Source organism: Carassius auratus, chromosome 50 (assembly GCF_003368295.1).
Source record: "Carassius auratus strain Wakin chromosome 50, ASM336829v1, whole genome shotgun sequence".
Taxonomy (NCBI): domain Eukaryota; kingdom Metazoa; phylum Chordata; class Actinopteri; order Cypriniformes; family Cyprinidae; genus Carassius; species Carassius auratus.
In genome coordinates this window covers 1,976,876-1,990,188 of record NC_039292.1, presented here as the reverse complement: position 1 = coordinate 1,990,188, position 13,313 = coordinate 1,976,876, and the positions used below count along the sequence as shown (strand labels likewise).

The following is a 13,313-nucleotide window of genomic DNA, read 5'->3' as shown; positions in this document are numbered from 1 at the left end:
TCTCCTCATTGATGTGTGGTTTGTTCGGAGGACAATATTTGTCTGAGACACAACTATTAGAAAATCTGGAATCTGAGGGAGCAAAAAAAAAAAATCTAAATATTGAGAAAATCATCTTTAAAGTTGTTCAAATGAATTCTTAGCAATGCATATTACTAATCAAAAATGAAGTTTTGATATATTTACAGTAGGAGATTTACTAAATATCTTTATGAACATGATCTTTACTTGAAATCCTAATGATTTTTTGCATAAAATAAAATTCTATAGTTTTGACCCATACTATGTATTGTTGGCTATTGCTACAGATATACCCCAGAGACTTAAGACTGCTTTGTGCTCCAGGGTCACAAATAGTCTGTGTTAATTGAAATCTAATGCACTGTGTTTTAAATAGTGTATATTTTATATCAGGTCTGGTCTGGTGAGTTTGGAGGTCTTGCTTTAGGATGGAGAGAATGTTTATAACCACAGCTGAAACTTTGAGGCTCTCAAATGCGTTTTGATGTCCACTGATTTTCTTTTGTTTTTTCGTATTGCAAACCACGAGAGAAAAGAGGGTCATAGAGCTCCAGATACCCATTTGAATGTACGTTTTTTTTTCTCTTTTTCTAAATCTCATAGTGGCTGAACTTTAAAGAGATCTCATTTGAGTGTGTGTGTGTGTGTGTGTGTGTGTGTGTGTGTGCATGTTTTTTCTTCTTCTCTCTTACTTTTGGGAGCGGGTGAGAAAAGGGGAACGGTTTTGTTTCTGGTCTGTGTTTTTCTTTTCTGGAGTTGCAGGTGCAGACCACAGCTGGCGAGACGCATCCAGAGCCGAGTGATGGACCGACATGAATCATAACCGCTCTCCCAGACGTGCAGCTCCTCGATAACTTTACCAAACTGCTGCGGTTTCCTCTGGACTCTTGCGTAATGAAAGATTTCAAACATAAAAAAAAAACTAAAAAACTTGGGAGAAACTTAAATGATTGATTAAAGAACTGTAAAGATTAAGAATAAGTTTGGACACACTTAGATAAAATCTAAGCATTCCTAAATGCCTGGAATAAGACAGATATACTGTAAGTATCCAACAGATCAGACTGATCTTGTGCTGGATGCTCATTGGTTCATACAACATTCCACACATGCAATAAATTCACCATACACTAGTAGCTATATTTCTGTCAGAAAACATTAATCTTGACTGAAAAAGAAGAGCACAAGCAGATAAATTTAGTAAGATTAAAGACGAGACAGAAAAAAAAAACTAGAGATGTAATCGCAGCCCACACGCTTGGAATACCACACACACACACACACACTCTCTCTCTCTCTCTCACTCACACACACACACACACTCTCTCTCTCTCTGTCTCTCTCTCACTCACACACACACACACACACACACACACACTCTCTCTCTCTCTCTCTCTCACACACACACACACACACACTCTCTCTCTCTCTCTCTCACACACACACACACACATATACACACTCTCTCTCTCTCTCTCTCTCTCTCTCTCTCACACTCACACACACACACACACTCTCTCTCTCTCTCACACACACACACACACACACATATACACACTCCGTCTTGCCTTTGTGGTCTTTTGGGATTAAACCCTCTCTCCACCCGAAGCACTTGTTTGACGCCTCGTTCTACTTTAGCTCTTTTTGTCCGTCTTGAATGGAAAGAACCCAAACACACCTCGTCACCAGAAAGCCCTCTCGAATGGACTACAGGCCTGTTTGTTTTCCTGTGTTAGCTGAAACCTGACGATTCATGCTGGATTAGCGGAAAAACGAACCACACATGAACTTCAATAGACGTTTTAGACAGGAATCCTTAAATATGACACGTCTGCCATTTCCGTAGATACGCTTTGATTTGATGAGCTTGTGAAATGAAAATAAACTATGTTGTGTAGATGTGTTCTGGTTTGGTAAACAAATATATAAATAAATAAATAGATTTGTACATTTTTGTTGAGTTTTCTTTTGAGGGTTGCTATAGCATTCTGGTCCCTAGGGTGTCGCCTGGGTGATCTTTTGTGGGTTGCTATAGCAATCTGGTCGCTACGGTGTTATTTTGTGGGTTGCTATAGCATGCTGGTTTCTAGGGTGTCCCTATGTGTTCTTTTGTGGGTTGCTATGGCATTCTGGTTGCTAGGGTGTCGCTAGGTGTTCTTTTGTGGGTTGCTATGGCTTTCTGGTTGCTAGGGTGTCGCTAGGGTGGTCTTTTGTGGGTTTCTATATCATTCTGGTCACTAGGGTGTTCTATTGTGGGTTGCTATAGCTTTCTGGTTGCTAGGGTGTCGCTAGGGTGGTCTTCTGTGGGTTGCTATAGCATTCTGGTCACTAGAGTGTCGCTAGGGTGTTCTTTTGTGGGTTTCTGTAGCATTCTGGTCGCTAGGGTGTTCTATTGTGGGTTGCTATAGCATTCTGGTCACTAGGGTGTCACAAGGGTGCTCTTTTGTGGGTTGCTATAGCATTCTGGTTGCTAGGGGTGTTCTTTTGTGGGTTGCTGTAGCATTCTGGTCGCTAGGGTGTTGCTAGGAGTGTTCTTTTGTGGGTTGCTATAGCATTCTGGTTGCTAGGGTGTTGCTAGGGGTGTTCTTTTGTGGGTTGCTGTAGCATTCTGGGTAATAGGGTGTCGCTAGGGTGGTCTTTTGTGGATTGCTGTAGCATTCTGGTTGCTAGGGTGTTGCTAGGGGTGTAATTTTGTGGGTTGCTATAGCATTCTGGTCGCTAGGGTGTTGCTAGGTGTGTTCTTTTGTGGGTTGCTAGGAAAATAAGGGCTTGCTAAACTGCTAAAAAAGGCATCTTTAGTTTATCATGGTGTGGTTTAAGGTGGTTAAAATGGTTTTTAGCATGTTGCTAGGTGCTAGCTGTTGTGCTTGGGCTGTTTTTTTTTTCAGTAGGGGAGTTTTATTTAGTGTGTTGCTATGCAGTTGCTAGATTGTTGTAGGGTTTTCCTGGGCATTTCTATTCAGTTGCTAAAGCATTACGGTGGATTTTAGTGGATTGCCAGTTGCTAAGGTGCTCTGAGTGGTTTATAGCATGTTGCTAGGGTGTTCTGGGTGGTTGCTAGGTGTTGTCTCTTTTATCACCTCTTTGCAAACACCATTTAAATGATGAATGTGAATCCCAAACTCCGTTTTTCTTTGAGGTCACAGTGAATACGATACGAGACAAAATCCCTCAGACGTGGATTGGGAAGGCCATCGCCTCCTGCTGTAGTGTGTTTGCGATGTCCTTCTTCACTCTGCTGCGGTAAACACACTGACTCCTGTCTTTCTCTCAGTGCGTGCGCACACACACACACACACACATTCTCTGAGCTTGTCTGGCGCCCCGGGGCAGTGTTTTTCTATAGAGGCCCTCCAGTAATGGGGTCCAGGGTTAATGTGCTCCATTTAAGAGTGATAGGGCCTCTAGGGGCCCGCAGTTCTCATGTTACACATTATATAACATGCATCTGCAACATTACAATAAAGCACAATTGACAAATCAGAGCTAATGCAGTTCATAAAATTTTAATTCTTATATATATATATATATATATAGAGAGAGAGAGAGAGAGAGAGAGAGAGAGAGAGCGAGAGAGATGCAAAATTATTATAATATTTGTTTTTGATTAATTTAAAATTTAGGTATTTATTTTAATATGTATTTTTATATTTTTAATATTGATTATTTATATTAATGTATAATGCATCTTTTAAAATTAATACATAATAAAATATATAAGTATATTAGAATATACATTATACACATTTTTTTATTTTTCACAAAATTTAATTTACAATTATATATACATGTTATAAATTATTTTAAAATTCATAAATATATATAATAGAGCAAGCTAGTGTTAGGTCTTTTTTTATAATTGAATAATAAATGAAAAGAAAATAGAATACAAAAAGATAGTAATTTTTTTATAGAATAGTGTAGAATATTAGTGTAGAAAAGTTGTACTCTTTTATTTTGGACTAATCTAACAGTACTATGGTAATTTCAATAATAAATCAATCAGATGCATGATATTAGTGTAAGGTATATTTAATTTTTTTTGGTAGCTGTTTTTTCAGTAGGGAGCTGATTAGCTTTGCTATAGCTATAGACAGCTTAAATTACACCATAAGTCTTATTGTGCAAAAGTTTTCCCTATGACGGTGTCGATTGACTTCCATTCACGGCGAGTGTGTGTTTGACACAGAGCCAGAAGGTTTTTAATTAACGCCGCTGTGTGACGGCTTTAACCCCGTGGTGGACTTCACAGGGCTTTACTGAACAGAATCCAGGTCAGGGTGTAGTTTAGGTGTGACAGACCTGATGTCATGGGATGGACTTGTTCCTCTCTGTCTCTTCTCTTGACCCCGTGGTCCTCTCTTTGTCTGTCGCACACAAAGACGCAGTCACATGCAATGATGTCATCACGGCCGCTCTCCTGGGAGCAAACCTTTGTGCAGCGCAACAACAACAAAACAATCTTTGTGTAGCTCTGACTCCAAATGTCCAGTGTTCTCCTTCATAAACCTCTCATTCAGGAGTTATTCAGGCCAGATTCTGAGCGGCGCTATGTGACATGACTAATATATTTGTGTAGGATGTGTAGTCACTGCAGAATTCGTCGATTCACAAAATGCATATTCTCCAAAAAATGTCAAATCTTTCCCGAAGGTTGCATTTATTTGATTAAAAATACAGTAAAATTGTGAAATATTTTTACAATTCAAAATAGCTGTTTTCAATGTGGGTATATTTAGGGGCCAAGCCCAGAGGGCTGTAGCCCCTATTGTATCTGTATGTTTTATTATTAGGGGCCAAGCCCAGAGGGCTGTAGCCCCTATTGTATCTGTATGTTTTATTATTATTATTCTTCTTCTTCTTCTCCAATGGGGGTCTATGGCAGCCCTATGAAGGGAACATGGGAAAATGATAAAATTTGGCACACTTGTAGAACTGGTCATTATTAGTGATCTGACCAACTTTGGGGTCTCTAGGCCAAACTCTACAGCGCCACCACCAGTTCAAAAATTCAACATTCAAACGTTAATAACTCTTGAACCACTTATTCTATGAAAATCAAACTTAGTACATCTATTTTGTCTCTTCATGGAGATTCCATTCCACACCTTACATTAAGACTCCGCCCATTACAGTAGCGGCCATTTTGAAAAGTACAGTATTCAGTCTAAACACTACTCCTCCTTCAAAATTGGTCCAATTCTTCTGAAATTTGGCTCAGATATTCTTTGGACTGAGCCGCACAGAAATGACTGAACAGAATTTTTTGAACACTAGTGAAAAAAAAAGTTATGATGCTGTGAACTTACTGAGGTTGACCTCAAATCGGTTGAGATGCTATATCTCGGCCAAACTTTGATCAATCGAAACCAAACTTGGTACACTTCATCTACACCATGATCTGGGGGTCCATGCCAAATTTGGGAATAGCGCCACCTATGGGTGTCGAGATACCAAAAATGCACTTTTTTGATTATAACTTCTGAACAATTCATCAGAAAATTATGATCTTGATGTCTATGGATTCTTTAGATCATTCCGGATCTGTGGATGTCAATTTTGTCGAGACCACCAGGACCACCCGTCCGCCATTTTGAATTTTGTCATAAATTGCTATATCTTTTGATATATTGTACATATCTTCACAAAAATCGATAGATATCATCAACAACATGTGCCTGAAGTACCCCGGAAGTTAGAAGACAGCGCCACCTAGTGTTCAAGAGATATAACGATTCTTGCAAAACCCCTTATAACTACTGTAAATATTGATCAATTTTTGTTATTTTTATGTCATTTTATTCCCTGGGTTATGCCGAATCTGATGATGTCTCATTTGCCATTTTCCAATATGGCGTCTGTCCGCCATATTGAATGGAATGAAATACAGTTTTTTCGCTACTCCTCCCTGAAATCTTGTTCAATTTTGTCCAAAATTTTATCAGATGAACTTCAGACCGGGCCTGACAGAAATGACTGAACAGATTTTTGATATTCACTCCCGTTCCCGATATGTACAGCTCTGAACTTGACCGTGCCTGTGCTTGTTGATTTATGCTAGTTAGCTTAGCATGCTAATTAGCTAAAATGCTAACACGTTTCTATTGACTCTAATGGGTCTCCTGAGCTATCTGGTTAACTTTGAGCAACGTTAGCATTTTTTAGCGTAGCATGCTAATCTGGCTAAAATGCTACTTCGGGCTTTTGAGAGTTAATTCTCACACCTTAACCTCTCTTCTGTGCCATGTAAATCATGTGTCAACTAATGTGGCGCACTCAGCTAAGGCACCGGTCCCAAACCCGAGAGGTCGTGGGATCGAATCCGGGGTGGGTAATGTCGATCCGATGGAAGTTCCATTTTGGCCATTTTGCTTAGTCCCGCTCGTTGCTCTGGCTACAGCCCTTCAGGGCTTGGCCCCGGTATCGCTGCTTGCAGCTATATTTAGGGGCCAAGCCCAGAGGGCTGTAGCCCCTATTGTATCTGTATGTTTTATTAGGGGCCAAGCCCAGAGGGCTGTAGCCCCTATTGTATCTGTACGTTTTATTATTAGGGGCCAAGCCCAGAGGGCTGTAGCCCCTATTGTATCTGTATGTTTTATTATTATTATTATTAGGGGCCAAGCCCAGAGGGCTGTAGCCCCTATTGTATCTGTATGTTTTATTATTATTATTATTCTTCTTCTTCTTCTTCTTCTTCTCGTCCAATGGGAGTCTATGGCAGCCCTATGAAGGGAACATGGGAAAATGATGAAATTTGGCACACTTGTAGAGATGACCATTATTAGTGATCTGACCAACTTTGGGGTCTCTAGGACCAACTCTACAGCGCCACCACCAGTTCAAAAATTCAACATTCAAACGTTAATAACTCTTGAATCACTAATTCTATGAAAATAAAACTTAGTACATCTATTTTGTCTCTTCATGGAGATTCCATTCCACACCTTACATTAAGACTCCGCCCATTACAGTAGCGGCCATTTTGAAAAGTACAGTATTCAGTCTAAACACTACTCCTCCTTCAAAATTGGTCCAATTCTTCTGAAATTTGGCTCAGATGTTCTTTGGAGTGAGCCGCACAGAAATGACTGAACAGAATTTTTGAACACTAGTGAAAAAAAAAGTTATGATGCTGTGAACTTACTGAGGCTGACCTAAAATCGGTTGAGATGCTGTATCTCGGCCAAACTTTGATCAATCGAAACCAAACTTGGTACACTTCATCTACACCATGATCTGGGGGTCCATGCCAAATTTGGGAATAGCGCCACCTATGGGTGTCGAGATACCAAAAATTCACTTTTTTGCTTATAACTTCTGAACAATTCATCAGAAAATTATTATCTTGGTGTCTATGGATTCTTTAGATCATTCCGAATCTGTGGATGTCCATTTTGTCAAGACCACCTGGACCACCCGTCCGCCATTTTGAAATTTGTCAAAAATTGCTATATCTTTTGATCTACTGTACATATCTTCACAAAAATCGATAGGCATCATCAACAACATGTGCCGCAGGTACCCCGGAAGTTAGAAGACAGCGCCACCTAGTGTTCAAGAGATATAACGATTCTTGCAAAACCCCTTATAACTACTGTAAATGTTGATCGATTTTTGTTATTTTTATGTCATTTTATTCCTTTGGTTATGCCGAATCTGATGATGTCTCAATTTTCATTTTCCAATATGGCGTCTGTCCGCCATATTGAATGGAATGAAATACAGTTTTTTCGCTACTCCTCCCTGAAATCTTGTTCAATTTTGTCCAAAATTTTATCAGATGAAGTTCAGACCGGGCCTGACAGAAATGACTGAACAGATTTTTGATATTCACTCCCGTTCCCGACGTGTACAGCTCCGAAGTTGACCGTGCCTGTGCTGGTTGATTTATGCTAATTAGCTTAGCATGCTAATTAGCTAAAATGCTAACACGTTTCTATTGACTCTAATGGGTCTCCTGAGCTATCTGGTTAACTTTGAGCAACGTTAGCATTTTTTAGCGTAGCATGCTAATCTGGCTAAAATGCTGCTTCGGGCTTTTGAGAGTTAATTCTCACACCTTAACCTCTCTTCTGTGCCATGCAAACAGTGTGTCAACTAATGTGGCACACTTAGCTAAGGCACTCGTCCCAAACCCGAGAGGTCGTGGGATCGAATCTGGGGTGGGTAACGTCGATCCGATGGAAGTTCCATTTTGGCCGTTTTGCTTCGTCCCGCTCGTTGCTCTGGCTACAGCCCTTCAGGGCTTGGCCCCGGTATCGCTGCTTGCAGCTATATTAGCGATTGTTTTTGGTAGAATTTTCGAGCAAAAACAATCGATCACTATGCAAGCCCTATGAAGGGAACATGGGAAAATGATGAAATTTGGCACACTTCTAGAGATGGTCACCAATAGTGATCTGACCAACTTTGGGGTCTCTAAGACCAACTCTACAGCGCCACCACCAGTTCAAAAATTCAGTTTTGAAACTTTAATAACTCCTGAACCCTTTGTTCTAGACAGATAAAACTTAGTACACATGATTACTCTCTTCGTGGAGATTACATTCTATACCTTACATTAAGTTTCCACCCATTACAGTAATTGCTATTAAGCTAATTAAGTGTTTCCGTTTAAACGCTACTCCTCCTTCAAAAGTGATTTCATTTTTCTGAAATTTGCCACAGACGATCTTCGGACCGAGCCGCACGGAAATGACTGAATAGATTTTTGATATTAGTTTTTGTTCAAAAGTTATTAAATTGTGAACATAACGAGGTCCACCCAAAATCGGTTAAGAGGCTGTATCTCAGCCAAACATTGATCAATCGAAACTAAACTTGATACACATCACCAACACCATGATCTGAGGTGGCATGCCAAATTCGGGTACAGCGCCACCTATGGGTCACGAGATAGCATAAATGCACATTTTTCCTTATAACTTTTGAACACCTTCTTCTATCAACATAAAACTTAGTACACCTGATTCCTCTCTTCACGCTGATCACATTGAATAGTTTACATTAAAATTCCTGCCATTACAGTGAAGGCCATTAAGAAAAGTACAGTATTCCGTTTTTTCGCTACTCCTCCTTCAAATGTGGCCCAATTCTTCTCAAAATTTCCTCAGACGATCTTTGGACCGAGCCGCACGGAAATGACTGAACAGAATTTTTCGACCTACTGGTCAAAAAAAGAGTTATGATGCTCTGAAGTTAACACTGTTGAATCGAAATTGTTCGAGAAGCTGTATCTCGGCCGTACTTTGATCAATCGCCACAAAACTTGCTACACTTCATCAACACTATGAACTGAGAATATATCCCAAAGTTGGAAACAGCGCCACCTATGGGTCGTGAGATACCAAAAATTCACATGTCTGCTTATAACTTTTGAACAATTAGTTGCAAAAACATGATCTTGGTTTCTTTCTATTCCTCGGATCATGCCAAATCTATGGATGTAAATTTTGTCAGGATTGACTAAACTACCTTAAAATGCTAGGCAACTTTCTTTAGTGACCTCATCCTCACACCTTAACCTCTCTTCTGTGCCATGCGAACTGTGTGTCAACTAACGTGGCGCACTTCGCTAAGGCACCGGTCCCGAGCCCCAGAGGTCGTGGGATCGAATCCGGGGTGGGTAACGTCGATCCGATGGAAGTTCCATTTTGGCCGTTTTGCTTCGTCCCGCTCGTTGCTCTGGCTACAGCCCTTCAGGGCTTGGCCCCGGTATCGCTGCTTGCAGCTATATTAGCGATTGTTTTTGGTAGAATTTTCGAGCAAAAAACAATCGATCACTATGCAGCCTATGAAGGGAACATGGGAAAATGATGAAATTTGGCACACTTCTAGAGATGGTCACCAATAGTGATCTGACCAACTTTGGGGTCTCTAGGACCAACTCTACAGCGCCACCACCAGTTCAAAAATTGAGTTTTGAAACTTTAATAACTCCTGAACCGTTTGTTCTAGCCAGATCACACTTAGTACACAAGATTTCCCTCTTCATGGAGATTACACTCTATACCTTACATTAAGACTCCACCCATTACAGTAATTGCTATTAAGCTAATTAAGTTTTTCCGTTTAAACGCTACTCCTCCTTCAAAAGTGGTTTGATTTTTCTGAAATTTGCCACAGACGATCTTTGGACCGAGCCGCACAGAAATGACTGAACAGATTTTTGATATTCGTCTTTGTTCAAAAGTTATTCAATTGTGAACATAACAAGGTCGACCCAAAATCGGTTAAGAGGCTGTATCTCGGCCAAACATTGATCAATCGAAACCAAACTTTTTACACTTCATCAACACCATGATCTGAGGGTTCATGCCGAATTCGGGCACAGCGCCACCTATGGGTCATGAGATAGCATAAATGCACATTTTTCCTTATAACTTTTGAACACCTTCTTCTATCAACATAAAACTTAGTACACCCGATTCCTCTCTTCACGCTGATCACATTGAATAGTTTACATTAAAATTGCTGCCATTACAGTGAAGGCCATTAAGAAAAGTACAGTATTCCCGTTTTTCACTACTCCTCCTTCAAATGTGGCCCAATTCTTCTCAAAATTTCCTCATACGATCTTTGGACCGAGCCGCACAGAAATGACTGAACAGAATTCTTCGACCTACTGGTCAAAAAAAGAGTTATGATGCTCTGAAGTTAATAGTGTTGAATCGAAATTGTATGAGAGGCTATATCTCGGCCGTACTTTGATCAATCGCCACAAAACTCGCTACAGTTCATCAACACTATGAACTGAGAATATATCCCAAAGTTGGGAACAGCGCCACCTATGGGTCGTGAGATACCAAAGACTCACATTTCTGCTTATAACTTTTGAACAATTAGTTGGAAAATCAAGATCTTGTCGTCAGTCTATTCCTCGAAACATGCCGAATCCATGGATGTAAATTTTGCCAGGATTAACTAAACTAACTGCCTGACATTAAGAATTGTGTCCTAAGTTTCTATATCTTTTTAACCCATGGAAAGATTTCTACTATAATCGGTAGGGATTATTAAAACCATGTTCTGGACATATCTCAGAAGTCTGAATTACAATTTACTGAACTTTCCATATTACGCTGCTTAAAATGCTAGGCAACTTTCTTTAGAAACCTCATCCTCACACCTTAACCTTTCTTCTGCAGCATGTTGGATGTGTAGCAACTCAGTGGTGCAGTCTGTTAAGTCTCTGGTTCTGAGATTCGTGAGGTCATGGGTTTCGAATCCAGGAAAGTTAATGTTGTTCCTGAGTTCATGGTTCGAATCAAGGGCCTTTAATGTTGCTTGTGTTCAAGCCATTTGGATTTTCTGCGTGTGTTCGCATTGAATGAAAAATGTTTTTGGTCTTTCTCATCTAAAGTTCTGTTCAATTTCACTCTCTACTTCTGAAACCGATCCGTTGTTCTGACGTACGTTCCGTTTCGGCCGTTTTGCTTCGTCCCGCTCGTTGCTCTGGCTACAGCCCTTCAGGGCTTGGCCCGGTATCGCTGCTGCAGCGTATATTTATTATTATTCTTCTTCTCTTCTTCTTCTTCTTCTCGTCTAATGGGAGTCTATGGCAGCCCTATGAAGGAAACATGGGAAAATGATGAAATTGGGCACACTTGTATAACTGGTCATTATAACGTGATCTGAACCAACTTTGGGTCTCTAGGCCAAACTCTATAGCGCCACCACCCAGCTCAAAAATTTCAACATTCAAACGTTAATAACTCTTGAACCACTAATTCTATGAAAATAAAACTTAGTACATCTGTTTTGTCTCTTCATGGAGATTCCAATCCATATCTTACATTAAGACTCCTCCCATTACAGTAGCGGCCATTTTGAAAGTACAGTATTCAGTCTAAACACTACTCCTCCTTCAAAATTGGTCCAATTCTTCTGAAATTTGGCTCAGAGTTTCTTTGGACTGAGCCGCACAGAAATGACTGAACAGAATTTTTTGAACACTAGTGAAAAAGAAAAGTTCTATGATGCTGTGAACTTACTGCAGGTTGACCTCAAATGGGTTGAGATGCTGTATCTCGGCCAAACATTGATCAATCGATACCAAACTTGGTTCACTTCATCTACACCATGATCTGGGGGGTCCACGCCAAATTTGGGAACAGCGCCACCTATGGGTGTTGAGATACCAAAAATGCACTTTTTGCTTATAACTTCTGAACAATTCATCAGAAAATTATGATCTTGATGTCTATGGTTTCTGTAGATCATTTCGAAATCTGTGGATTTCAATTTTTGTCAAGACCACCTGGACCACCCGTCCGCCATTTTTGAAATTTGTCAAAAATTGCTATAACTTTTGAACTACTGTACAAATCTTCACAAAAATCGATAGGCATCATCAACACCATGTGCCGGAAGTACCCCGGAAGTTGGAAGACAGCGCCACCTAGTGTTCAAGAAGAATAACGATTCTTGCAAAACCCCTTATAACTACTGTAAATGTTGATCAATTTTTGTTATTTTTATGTCATTTTATTCCTTTGGTTATGCCGATTCTGATGATGTCTCAATTGTCATTTTCCAACATGGCGTCTGTCCGCCATATTGAATGGAATGAAATACAGTTTTTTTCGCTACTCCTCCCTGAAATCTTGTTCAATTTTGTTAAAAGTTTTATCAGATGAACTTCAGACCGGGCCTGACAGAAATGACAAAACAGATTTTTGATATTCACTCCCGTTCCAGAGATGTACAGCTCGAAGTTGACCGTGCCTGTGCTTGTTGATTTATGCTAATAGCTTAGCATGCTAATTAACTAAAATGCTAACACTTTTCTATTCACTCTAATGGGTCTCTTGAGCAATCTGGTTAACTTTGACAATGTTAGCATTTTTTAGCGTAGCATGCTAATCTGGCTAAAATGCTATTTCGGGCTTGTGAGAGATCATTCTCACACCTTGACCTCTCTTCTGTGCCATGTAAATTGTGTGTCAACTAATGTGGCGCACTTAGCTAAGGCGTTGGTTCTGAACCTGTGAGGTTGTGGGTTCGAAACCTGTATGGGAAAAATTTAAAATTGGGTATAAAGTTGTCATTTCAATTCCTTTATTACATGGTTAAGAGCTGTACTAAAGTTTCTAAAATGGGATCAAAAAGAAGTGTGTTTTTGTAACTTCATTCTGCGTTCGTTCTCATCAGACCTTCTGATTCACCTTATCTGTAATTCTGAATCTATCTGTTCTGTAAAAAGTGCTGAAAAAGTTGCTTGAAAAAACCTTAAAAGCCAAAGAGCAATAAGGGCTTGGCCCCAGAAAGGCTGCTTGCAGCTTTAATTTATT

At 40.0% G+C, this 13,313-nt stretch overlaps 1 protein-coding gene across 8 annotated transcripts in view; it reads right to left on the bottom strand.

Annotated features, from left to right (window-relative positions):
- Positions 1-13,313, bottom strand: part of LOC113066589 (neogenin-like) — a 1,074,835-nt gene that overhangs the window by 398,287 nt on the left and 663,235 nt on the right. The window lies entirely within an intron of this gene.